Source organism: Oncorhynchus tshawytscha, linkage group LG01, assembly GCF_018296145.1.
Source record: "Oncorhynchus tshawytscha isolate Ot180627B linkage group LG01, Otsh_v2.0, whole genome shotgun sequence".
NCBI classification, from domain to species: Eukaryota; Metazoa; Chordata; class Actinopteri; order Salmoniformes; family Salmonidae; genus Oncorhynchus; species Oncorhynchus tshawytscha.
In genome coordinates this window covers 9607673-9620033 of record NC_056429.1, presented here as the reverse complement: position 1 = coordinate 9620033, position 12361 = coordinate 9607673, and positions in this window count along the sequence as shown.

Here is a 12361-nt window from a genome sequence, read left to right as displayed (position 1 = left end):
TCTCAACCGGTGAAGAGCTGATCCAGCCGCCAAACTAACAAATGCACCTTTTATTTGCCGCCTTTGTACACCTTGTTGGCTGAGTGATCAACAGTGTTCAGGCCTAAGTATCATTCTGCGGCGGTGGTGGGCAGGTTTCCCATGTATTCCCCAGAAATGCCATTTGTATCACCACGAGTAAGAAGAAAGCGACAAATACTGCCCCATCGGCAGTGAGGCTAACGTGTTCTCAGAGCAACCTTTCCCAGTCATGGTGCAGGAGCGTTGGCTATGGAGACATATGTCGCGAGGAAGCTCTGAGACGGGGGCGCATTCGGCCCACCGTGCTCTGGTTTTACTGTGGGGAAAGGAGGAGGTCCTAAAATCCACGGCGATATTCGCGTGGCATAAGCAGCCATGTGTATGAGCAAACAAAGGCCTGATTGTTGCCGAAGTGAGGCATTATACGAAGCAGGAAAATGAAACTTGATGATGCAGCTTCGATGACAACGAGACGCTGCTTGCTCTCGTCGTGAGGAGATTTTCCAGTGCGGCAGTGATGCGGTATGAAAATCACAAACACACGCATTGTGAATATTTAATTGGCCCCTTTCCATGGATGACCTCGGGTTTCAGTGTACAATTGACACAACTACCAGCAGTGGCTGGCACGGCGACCCGAACACTGCCCAGCCTACATCTAATAGGTTTCCCTGATTAAATGATGTGAAACTCAAACCATTAACAACAATACCATTAGAATGCTTGGAAGACAAGGTAAAAGTAACTCTATACAAACAAGCATTTCTGAAGTGGCGGTCTTTATTTAACCGGTTTCATTTATCTACCGCCATTTGACGTGATTAACGGCCCAGTGGTTTCTTGTGGTTAAGCGGTGGGCAGCAACGTCCCCTGGCGACGAAAAACACATGGTGTTGTTTACAGAAGCAGCTTGGCAGCTCTGGACAAGAGTGCGCTAAACTTAAATGCAAATGAGCATAACGACCACGACGTGGCTGGCAAGCAGCGGCCAGTAACCGAAAGGTTGCTGAATCCCAGTAACATGTGAAATCTGTCATTTGCTACATTAGACATTAACCCTTGTTCCTGTTAAAAAGAAAACGTGGCTCATTGTTCTGAACAGGCCTCCTCTGAGCGGCAGCACTTTCCTCTGAGCAGGCGAGCCTGGCTTCTGTTGAGAGAACTGGAAGTTTCGTCATCGCCCGTCTCTGTTAACTGCCATCGACCTTTCGTTGTTCCGGTTATTGGTCAATTAGTACGCCTGACCAGAACTGTTTGTAAGTATTTAAAGGCACTAGCGCTGTTGCTATTCAATATAGCGAACTTGTTGAATATTACTCTGTGTTTGATAATTGTGTTATTTTCCTATCTTTATTCTCGATCTATTTGTTGTTGGACTGTGTTTATAATAAGCCCTTATTAATGACGGCATGATCGCCGAGGAAATAAGGCGATGAAATGACAGAACCCTAACTTTCTCTGCGCCACAATACCCACCCTCTGTCGTAACAGCACGCGAAAAATAGTCGCTTCAGGAGCAGCGTGCACCCTACTCCCATAATGAAGGGCGTCCCATCACTGCGCAGCAATGCGGCCTCAGGCGATGAAGGAGTGATGCGGCGTCGCTCTCCCGCTGCACCTACTCCCGCCGTCTCTACGGGTCGGCACTCGTCTCCCCGGTGCGATGGGCGGCGGCTGGTACCGGGGGCCCAGCAGAGCTTTCACCGATCCCGCTTCAGGCTGAAGGAGAGTGTGAGCCTCGTCTCCTGTTTGGCGGGCGAGACCTGAACGCTGCTTGTGATGTAGGCAGTCGGGTGACTTCGGAGACAGCCACGGGTTCGTTCGAACGTGTTCGTCATCCGCCAAGAAAGAAGCAGATATTTGTTCCCCTCGGAAGATGACGCGCAATACCAGTTGCCCCAGCTGCTGGTGCTGAGTGTGACAGGGCTGATGGGGACCATTACCGTGGCAATCTCGGGAGAGATCGCCGAGGAGCTGGCACACTGCAGAGACAGCTCTCTCCCTGGATGAGCTAATAGACATGTCTATTATGGACAACCTGCTAGCTACTCCCTTGGTGACAGAAGGGCAGCTCTCCACTCCCACTCGATGGAGGCCAAGTAGAGGACAGAAGGGGCTTTCCTCCTAACTCTGTGGAAAGGATGCCGAACGTCTGGAGAGAATTTCTGGGAAGACCGTGATCTCGACTTTTTAGTGGCACCAGAAGAGCTCTGTTGATCACATGTTACGACTGACCACTAATTTTCCCCCTCTTCATAAAAGCTTGTCGGCCAGCTTTGAAAGGTTTATGGTCGTGGACTTCGCCAACAGACGAACATTCCGACCAGGCGCAATGGGCCGCACGATACCGTCACGCTCTGGGCTGGCCGGCCGGTCGGGAGCTGATCGGGAAGACGCGGGGACTGGCGCCGAGGAGACTCGCTGGGAAGGTTTCTACGCCGGTGTTCGCTGATTCCGGTGATTGGCCCTGACTGACATTCGCGATCGCTTGATTTCTGGAGGCAGGGGCTGAGGAGTGGTCGGACAGTGAAGAGATTGTATGGTTTCCATCGTGCGCGATGGTGGAGAGTCGAACCCGCCGCGTCTTCCCCAGGCTAATGCTGTGCAGCAAACAGCCAGAGAAACGACAATACACTTTGTCGACAGATTAACGTGATCAGCCTCCAGAAGCACTTCTCCCGAGGGTAAATGGTACCACTTTTGAAGAGGAGGCCGTTAACTGTGAGACATGTCGCGAAACTCTGAGACGAGGGTACATTAAACCTCCATGCCGTCTCTTCGGACTGCTATTGAGAAAAAGGAGGGAGTCTCGTGCATTGATTGCTCAGTGCTCGTCACGGTGGGTTTTAATTCTCCTTACCTCTCATCACCGACGGGCATCTGAGCATGCACAACTAGACACTCGGGAGAATGCGTATCTGGTGCGTGTTTCAGAGGCCCAGTGAAAGCAGCGTTTGAAACTATGGCCACCTAGGCTCATGCAGTACTCCAGCTTTCCAATCGCTTTGAGCTAATTCTCAGGAGACTACGCGAGCGGGAGCTGTGGTAATTGATGACATCTTATTTATTCTACCACACGCGCCGCGCATGTTTGGTGGCACCCAGGTTCTTTGGGCGACAAACTGTTTCCTTTCTGGGTATCATTCCAGCTGTGTGTGGAGTGTGTGTTTGCGGTGCTGTTTCAGGTTTGCCAATACCGGAAGTTTATCGGGTTTGTATGCTGGCATGGCGCTATGGGTGCGTGGTCGAGACGACCAGGGCGTCAACCAGTTGAAGGCACTGTTAGTTAATCATGGCGAGCAGCTTTACACTCCCTGCTGCTCAGCGCAAGCTGGGCTATTTGAAACTGGCTGGAACTAAGTATTAAAAGGATAATATTCGATGTTGTCTATTTATTTATTGAAATTATTATGACGAATGTCACCCATCTAAATATATATTTGTAAATATATTAACTACATTTATTTGTATGTATGTACGTAAAGAAACATCACTCCCATTTTCAAAAGCTGGTAAATAAATATCAAATATCTTCGCAGATAACTAAACGAGGCAAAACACTGTTTCCCATGCTTGTTCAATGAGCCATAAGCAATTAATGTTTAATATGAACGTCGTGCGGTACATAACAGCACGGCATTGGTAGGTGCAGACGTAAGAGATTTCTGACTGGCTGGGCTGCCCAGGGTCCCTGCTGGTGATTGCTTAGGCATGCTGCAGAGGCATGAACTGCGGGCATGTGGCCGAGACATGTGCAATGTCCCTCACTGTGGGCATACAAGTTTGGCGCTTCACAGAAAACGGGCCAGCTGTTAATCTTCAGTGACTTGAACCGCATCTGGCACAGCACCTGCACAGAAGATCAGCCTGCGGACGTACGGATGGCATCAGCAACTACCCAGTTACCAGGCCTCATCAGTCTCGAACTGTCTGAGAGAAGATTTGGACTGAAGAGGTAACCAGCTTGTTGTGGGCAGGTCTCACCGAACATCACCCGACGTGATAAAACTATGAAACCGCTGAACCAGCGCAGGTACGAAAAAGTGATCGACGATGCGTCACCCTGGTGACTCTAGATTTGGCGGGCAGGCGCTGAAGGTGGTATGATACTGTCATGATCTCAGAGCGTACAGCATCATCGAACTGGCTAATGGATTGCATTTACGCTAATGGTATCCTCTTCCTTCATGTGTGCCTTTCACAGGCTCATCTGTTTTTATGTTTTCAGCATGATGGCCACCATTCCTTCTTTTCCGCAGAATATGTGTTCTGCCATGGTCAGCGAAAGCGGTCAATCCCATTATTCGACGAATGGTATTCTAGTATCGTTCAGTGAAGTACGGGTAGAGACCCGCAGCGCGCGGTGAAGGTATGCCTGGCAGAGGCACAATCGTCTGGTGCGGTCATGAGGAGAATATACTCCATGAGGAGTAACATGCGGCAGTGGCGCACCAGGTACTGACAGCAACTTTGATTTTGACCTATTCAGGGACACATTATTCATTTCACGTGAGTGACGTAGAATACTATTCGTATGGCTCGGTGAATATCTTGTTATGTTCATACAAATATTTACACATGTTAAGCATAAATGCGGTTGACAATGAGGAGAACGTTTTGCTGGTAGATGGTGTGGTGAGTCAAATGTGTATGTCATGGTCGGTGGACTTTAGAGGAAGAGGGCACTGGTGAAGGGCTTCGGCGAAGAGGCCGTGAGTTGTAGCGAGAGCAATGACTATTTATGTTGCGCATTCACGGTGATGCATACTATTTTAGAAATGACATGATGTTGAAACTATCTATACGCTCTTTAATTAACTGTAATGAGGTAGGTGCTATTAAATGCGCTTATATTGAGGTATTATTATATATATATTATGCTATTATATATTATATATATATATATTAGTAATAAATAAATGTATTATTTTGAATTACTCTGGCGCCTCCACTCGATATAATCCCCAAACTGAGAAACAGGCTCTAGTGCAGAAATTGAGGCAGGGACAATGGCGGCGACTGGCGTTGTAAGAAAGTGACCATGGGTCGAGAAATCGACGTTCCATGGAGCTGCCAAGCTGCAGCGTAAAGTCCCAGGTGAATTGACAGAATTCTGTAGCCTCTGTCCCGATTCGGCGATGGCTGCCTTGGCCTATGACGGTAGCTGATGATCTTATGCTGCCACCTGTGAGGCTGTTAAGGGTTATTAATTCACGTGAGAAAATTGGCTTTGGCTAAGACGTATTTTCTTATTGGTCTGAGATCAGTCTCAGCCCACACAGCTCACGCCAGTACTGGACTTGCACATGAAATTGCTAGTGCCCAGTTTAAACACAAAAACAAGGCGAAATGCACTGTGGCAGAGTATGTTCTGCCTTTATGAAAATGTAGCAAGAGGTGTGCGCTTGTGCATACTGTTTTCTTTATTATTTTGGTTGGAGTCACGGGCGAGCACCGTCTATGTGAAGGCTCGGTGGGCGGCTCTCCTCTGATGCCCAGTGCGTCTCTGGCTGCCTGGCAGCCCATGCATGGTATCCCACGGTGGCACGGCCCATTCACGTTTATTCCACCTGCCTGTCAGGTATGAGCATTGAGCGGGTGGGCAGGCTCGTGCAAGCTTCCAGTGCGCCTGTCAGTCTTACCTCCCGTACCAGCCTATCACAGCCCCCGCACCAGGCTATCTCTCCCGTCTCATCCTACAGTGCTGCCGCGCCTGTCCGCGCCAAGGCTCCTCTGTCCTGAGCGGCAGGTCCGTCTGTCCTGAGCGACGCTCTGTCTGAGCCGGCAGATCTGACTCTGAGCTACATCCGCTCTGTCCTGAGCCAGCAAAATCTCCCGTCTGTCCTGAGCCGCCAGGCCTGGGCAACTCCAGTCCCGTCTGTCTGAGCCGCCAGCTCCCGTCTGTCTGACTTTGCCAAAATCTCCCGTCTGTCAGCAGCAGAGTCTCCCACTCTGTCCTGAGCCGTCTCCGTCTTGTCCTGAGCCGACGGGAAGTCCCGTCTGTCCCTGAGCAAGCCGAATTTCGTCTGAGCATAAGATCTCCGTCTGTCTGAGCGTAACCCTTCAGGCACTGCCGAAACGCCAGCCAGCAAAAGTATCGGCTCCAGCCGGGGCCTTGCCAGGAAACGGCCGGAGGCGGGCCGTCGTCGATCGGCCGGGAAACTGCCGGAGGCGATCGGCCGAGGACACACCGGGATCGGCGAGCTGCGAAGCGATCGATGGCGACTACCGAGTGCCAGCCAGCCGGAAGCCGGAAGCCCAGCCGGCTCGCCGGCCGACCGGAAAGCTGCCAGACGCGGGCATGACTCACTTAGGCACAATCGAAAGCGTGCAGCCAGCGTCAGCTCGTGAAACAACATGCTTTCTGGTAAGAGAAAGAGCGAGGGCATGTGTGAAGCCCAACATGGCTGTAATGTGATGAAAAGCTATACAGAACCTCTGTTCTGACTAGAAATTCCTCACAATCAAATGTGGGCACGGTATCTCACAGGAGAGTACTCTTCGATATGTGCCAGCCATGCTATCCCCAACGAGGCGTCGATGGCTCTGAGCAGGCTTGCTAACTTTCTCTGCAGGCTGCAAAGGCATGTACCGAGCTGCAGTCATTGAGTAACAAGGCTAATCTGAAGCAAGACTTTCCATCGGCATATCGATAATAACCGAGCGACCCTGGATCATTGTTACTCTGTCGCGCATAGGCCACCTTTACCCTTTGGAAAGAAACGTTTTCCCTTTACAGTGATCACGCTGGGCAGGCTGAAACAAGCTCCCGAGGTCTGTCACACTGTTCAAACAAGCTCCACGCTCAGAGCTCTTCCATGCGTGGACTGAAATGTTCATCGTGCTGCGTCGGTGGCGCATTGACAGTACGCTGATACTGACTGTGCCCGGTTCTGGGCGTGCGTGGCAATGGTTCCCCATGGAATACTCCTAACGAGCCGTGGGTGGCTATGGCAGCATTGGATGAGCACGAACCCTTGCTTTTATCGGGGCAGGTGAATGCAACGCATGACTGAGTACAACAGTGCAGCTTGTGGCCTCCGCAGGCTATCAGAGCAAGCTAAGCGCGTACGAAGTTTCAATTCAGCGACTCCGGGCTGGGTCTACTGATGTCGGACCCAGAAGTTAGCTTGGTCGCGGCCCGCGTCTTGCCCTAACCCATCTGGACAAGAGGAATACCTATGTGAGAATGCTGTTCATCGACTACAGCTCGGCATTCAACACCATAGTACCCTCCAAGCTCGTCATCAAGCTCGAGACCCTGGTCTCGACCCCGCCCTGTGCAACTGGGTACTGGACTTCCTGACGGGCCGCCCCCAGGTGGTGAGGGTAGGCAACAACATCTCCTCCCCGCTGATCCTCAACACTGGGGCCCCACAAGGGTGCGTTCTGAGCCCTCTCCTGTACTCCCTGTTCACCCACGACTGCGTGGCCATGCACGCCTCCAACTCAATCATCAAGTTTGCGGACGACACAACAGTGGTAGGCTTGATTACCAACAACGACGAGACGGCCTACAGGGAGGAGGTGAGGGCCCTCGGAGTGTGGTGTCAGGAAAATAACCTCACACTCAACGTCAACAAAACTAAGGAGATGATTGTGGACTTCAGGAAACAGCAGAGGGAACACCCCCATCCACATCGATGGAACAGTAGTGGAGAGGGTAGCAAGTTTTAAGTTCCTCGGCATACACATCACAGACAAACTGAATTGGTCCACTCACACAGACAGCATCGTGAGGAAGGCGCAGCAGCGCCTCTTCAACCGGCTTGTCACCAAGCACTCACAAACTTCTACAGATGCACAATCGAGAGCATCCTGGCGGGCTGTATCACCGCCTGGTATGGCAACTGCACCGCCCTCAACCGTAAGGCTCTCCAGAGGGTAGTGAGGTCTGCACAACGCATCACCGGGGGCAAACTACCTGCCCTCCAGGACACCTACACCACCCGATGCTACAGGAAGGCCATAAAGATCATCAAGGACATCAACCACCCGAGCCACTGCCTGTTCACCCCGCTGTCATCCAGAAGGCGAGGTCAGTACAGGTGCATCAAAGCTGGGACCGAGAGACTGAAAAACAGCTTCTATCTCAAGGCCATCAGACTGTTAAACAGCCACCACTAACATTGAGTGGCTACTGCCAACACACTGTCAATGACACTGACTCTACTCCAGCCACTTTAATCATGGGAATTGATGGGAAATGATGTAAATATATCACTAGCCACTTTAAACAATGCTACCATATAATGTTACTTACCCTACATTGTTCATCTCATATGCATACGTTGATACTGTACTCTATATCATCGACTGCATCCTTATGTAATACATGTATCACTAGCCACTTTAACTATGCCACTTGGTTTACATACTTATCTCATATGTATATACTGTACTCGATATCATCTACTGTATCTTGCCTATGCTGCTCTGTACCATCACTCATTCATATATCATATGTACATATTCTTTATCTCAGCCGAGGCCTCGGTCGGAGCTCATTTCAGTGGGGCGCTGTATGAGGTTGCCAGTCTGGAGTTGGCGGCGTGCCGTTCTAGGAAACGTGATCTGGGCTGGGTGGACTGAGTCCACATCCGGCACCCGGCCAGAGAAGCCCGGACCTCCGCAGATGCGAGCGGGATCCACGCGTGAGAAGAGAGAGAGAAGATAAGCCTGACCTGTTGCCATTCTTTGTTTTTCTTTATTATTTGGTTGGGTATAAAGTGTGACTGGAGTGATATGTGTGCTGTCCCATTCTAGGGTTTTGTAGATTTGTAAGGGTTGTTCCATCTGGAAATTGTTTATGTAGGTCTATGGTACTAGATGATTCTCAATTAGAAACAGTGATCTGATTGAACTATATTTAAAATATCTTATGCACGAATTATTAGTGGTTATGTCTATGTTATGTTGCACTTTTACCGGAAATTTATTTATAGCAGGGTCGCGTGGAGTGCGAGAAATAAGATTTAGTTGTTTTGAAAATTTCTTCTTGTTCGTTTAATGAAGAGTGTGACAGCAAACTTTTATTATACGGCGACCGTGACTGGCACTGGCTAAATATCACGCCTTCTGTGTTAACAGAAACACACAGCCACCACCCCTCCCCCTATTTTACTGCAATTTCACTTGCCCTGCGAAAAGAGGCGCTTGGCAGAAGCACGAAATGAAAACGCGAAACGAACAATATTCAGGTCTGTTTGCATGCTGACAAATGGAGACGTATAATTACTACTGTCAGAAAGAACGTCATTTGTACACCCTCAAAAAAAATTCAATAAGACTCTACTTTTTCATTATCTGCATAGCCCAAACTCTGGATGAAGTGCTATGTTCCTCTCCCGCCATGATCAAGAATTCATATTTTCTCAGAGATGCACCTGGCGGCGACATGCCCTCGCGCCGCCCAAACAACGCCTCCCGCGTGAAAGTGGAGCAGACCTTCCACAATGAAAAATGTATTCCTAGCTCCCTCTCACGAACAACAAAACCTCGCACGGCAACTTCTACTTCAACTACACGATATATTGAGGTCAGTCATAGCCTCGACCAAAAGTGCATGGCGCCTGCCTCTGTGCTGGAGGTAATGTTCAATCTTTGAGTTACAATATTTCTAAATCATCTAACTATTCACATTACTTCTGAGAAATAAAGAGCCTATAACCAGTGAACCCCATCAAGTCGCTCCCAGCCCCCAGCCTCAATAACCCTACATCAATCTTTCTCTCTTCAGCACTGGCAATATAACGGCACAAACTCCACCATTCGTATTTCAGCTCGCTCGGGCTGACCGCATGCAGTAGCCGGATGGCAGGACCGGTTCAATAATGTCCTAAACACAATCGAAGCAAACACCGCCTCTTCCTTCATAATCTGACGCGATCTTGGTCACCAGCTTTTGCCCCGGAGGGCATGAAATGCTCCGGGTGTGTCTTCTGCCACGTCTCTATCAAATGACGAGCATTGTATCACCTTCTACCCAGTGGAACATTAAAAATCGATATCTGTTTCCAGCTTCACCAACGAACGCTAACAATTCCTTCCGCACGAATGAATTGATCTCGCACCGCCATTATCTCATTCTCCATGTGGCGTGATACTCCAATGAGTCGCCTCTATTACATTACCGAATGATAAACTATTCGAACAGAGAGATCTGGGCTGCAATTCTGGCGAATTGTACTTTCTACGCACAGCCGGCAGTTCAGCTGAGTGAACGACGGTTCATCTGACCCGGTCTTCTACGCTGTCTGCGCATCAGAGAATTCGAGGCGTAAGCGTACCAACCACAATGGCACTTATCTGGGTCGCGGATCCGTCTGTGACTGTAAAGCGCAACAGCTGTGTAATTGTCGGCCGGTTTCCTTTATCATGACTTCTGACCGGCACTACTGCTCTGCGGGTTGATGTTGGCGAAGATCTGAGGTATGGAGGGGCATCTCTGTCACCGCAGGAGAAGACCAACCTCAACCACTCAGCATCGCACGATAATCGACCAGCCCGCTGCGCTTGTCAACTGAGCATATTCCCAACGATCATCTAGAGGCTGGCAACGTAAGGAGACTTCCTGGCTGGCCCAATAAGCTAATGACAATTTATTAGTCGTACTATCAAAAGGCATCTCTCTACTCCACTAGTAAGACACATGCAGATGTTGATTTAAAATGCCAACTCCCATCGCCCAAAGCCATATGCATTCTGTCCCAGCCGAGGCAAAGTCTGTGCTGCTGCCCTAACCTGCACCTTAATCAACTGTTGTCCTGATCGAAACTCCATCAGTGCCCTGTCGCTTTACTCATTCTGTCGAGACACATCAACTTACCATGAAGAAAGTTATGGAATGAACGAAGAAGGAGAACAATAAGTTACAACACCAGTATGGGCTATGTATATAATGTTTCTTCTTCTTTGAGTTTAACGCATTAAATCAACACTTGACATGCAGTAAAAATGAGAAGAGGCGTTTATTAAATTAGGTAAATATTCAAAAACACGGCAACTCTCTAACGCTACACTCGTGAAAAACACGCTACCCCATTCCGCACTCTTTTGACCTATTGGAAGCTGCGGGGTAACTGTGCGTTGAGCTAACAACTGAAGAGTTGCAGAAACCTGAGGAAAGCGAGGCAAATCTGTCTCTCCTGGTCTGGGCAGTTAACCCGCTGTTCTAGGTGATGCGTGAAAATAGTGTGTTCTTAACTGACTATATGTAAAGGTAAAAATAAATGGTCTGCTCTACGCCGCCAATGACCTGGGAGGATGGGACTCAACACACCCTTTAGCTTTCTTCTGTCAAATCAGGCCACTTCTCAGCTTCTGCCACCACAGCATTCATTTTCTGGTTTTCGTTCGCGCGGTGTTGGTGATGATAACCATTGCTGTGGCATTAAGAGTAACTTACTAAGCATATATCACTGGATATATCCTGCTGTGGCTACCCAGTCTACTACTCACGAAAGGATCTCTCGAGATCCTCACCCTTGACCCAATCGCCTTGCTTTCTTCATAGCACTCAGCATGCGACACCTTCTTCACTGCTCTGACTCTATCCACCTCGGCCTGCCCTCCTCACGGTTTTCTGATCCCAGCAGCATGGACACTCACAGTTACACAATTTATCCACTAAAGCTACAGTCCTCTATCCTATGACCTCCTGCACTCCATCTTGAAGTCTCCCTCTACAGGCTGCTGCTGTGCTTGCTTATATGACGCCACTGCATAGTGCACCTGGCAACTTCAGGAGAGGAATTCAGAAGCACCTTGCCTGCCGACTCTCTCACTCTCTCTCTCTCTCTCTCTCTCTCTGCAACTTACCAGAAGGATGGCTCTGATATGTTCGCCCAGCCATGTGCCCAGCAGCATGCTGCAGCGCAGCAGCCATGCAGCAACCAACAGCATAGCCTGCTGCTATATACAACATATATACACCTTACCAACAGCATACCACATACAGCAGCCCCCCCAGCGCACAGCCCAACGCCCAACCCGGCAGCAGCTGCCCAGCAGCAGCAGCTGCCAGCCCCTACCTAACATGAAACGGTGATGGAGCAAGAGGCTTTCTCTCCCAGAGACTTTGCCCTCTCTAGCCTGAGGAGGTGAAGAATGTCTCTATAATGGGGCGGACAGCCTTGTGTGTTGTGGTGGGGCAATGAAACAATGAGGCGTGTTATTGTGAGGGAGGCCCCGGGCCCGGGCGGCTGCCAGGCCAGGGGCGCGGGCCGAGCCTTGGCCCGTTATTTGTTATTGCTGTGCCCCTTGCCCAGCCAGCCACCCCCTTGCCCCACACCTTTGTACCTTTATTGTTATTATTGTTATTATTATTGGTATTGTATCG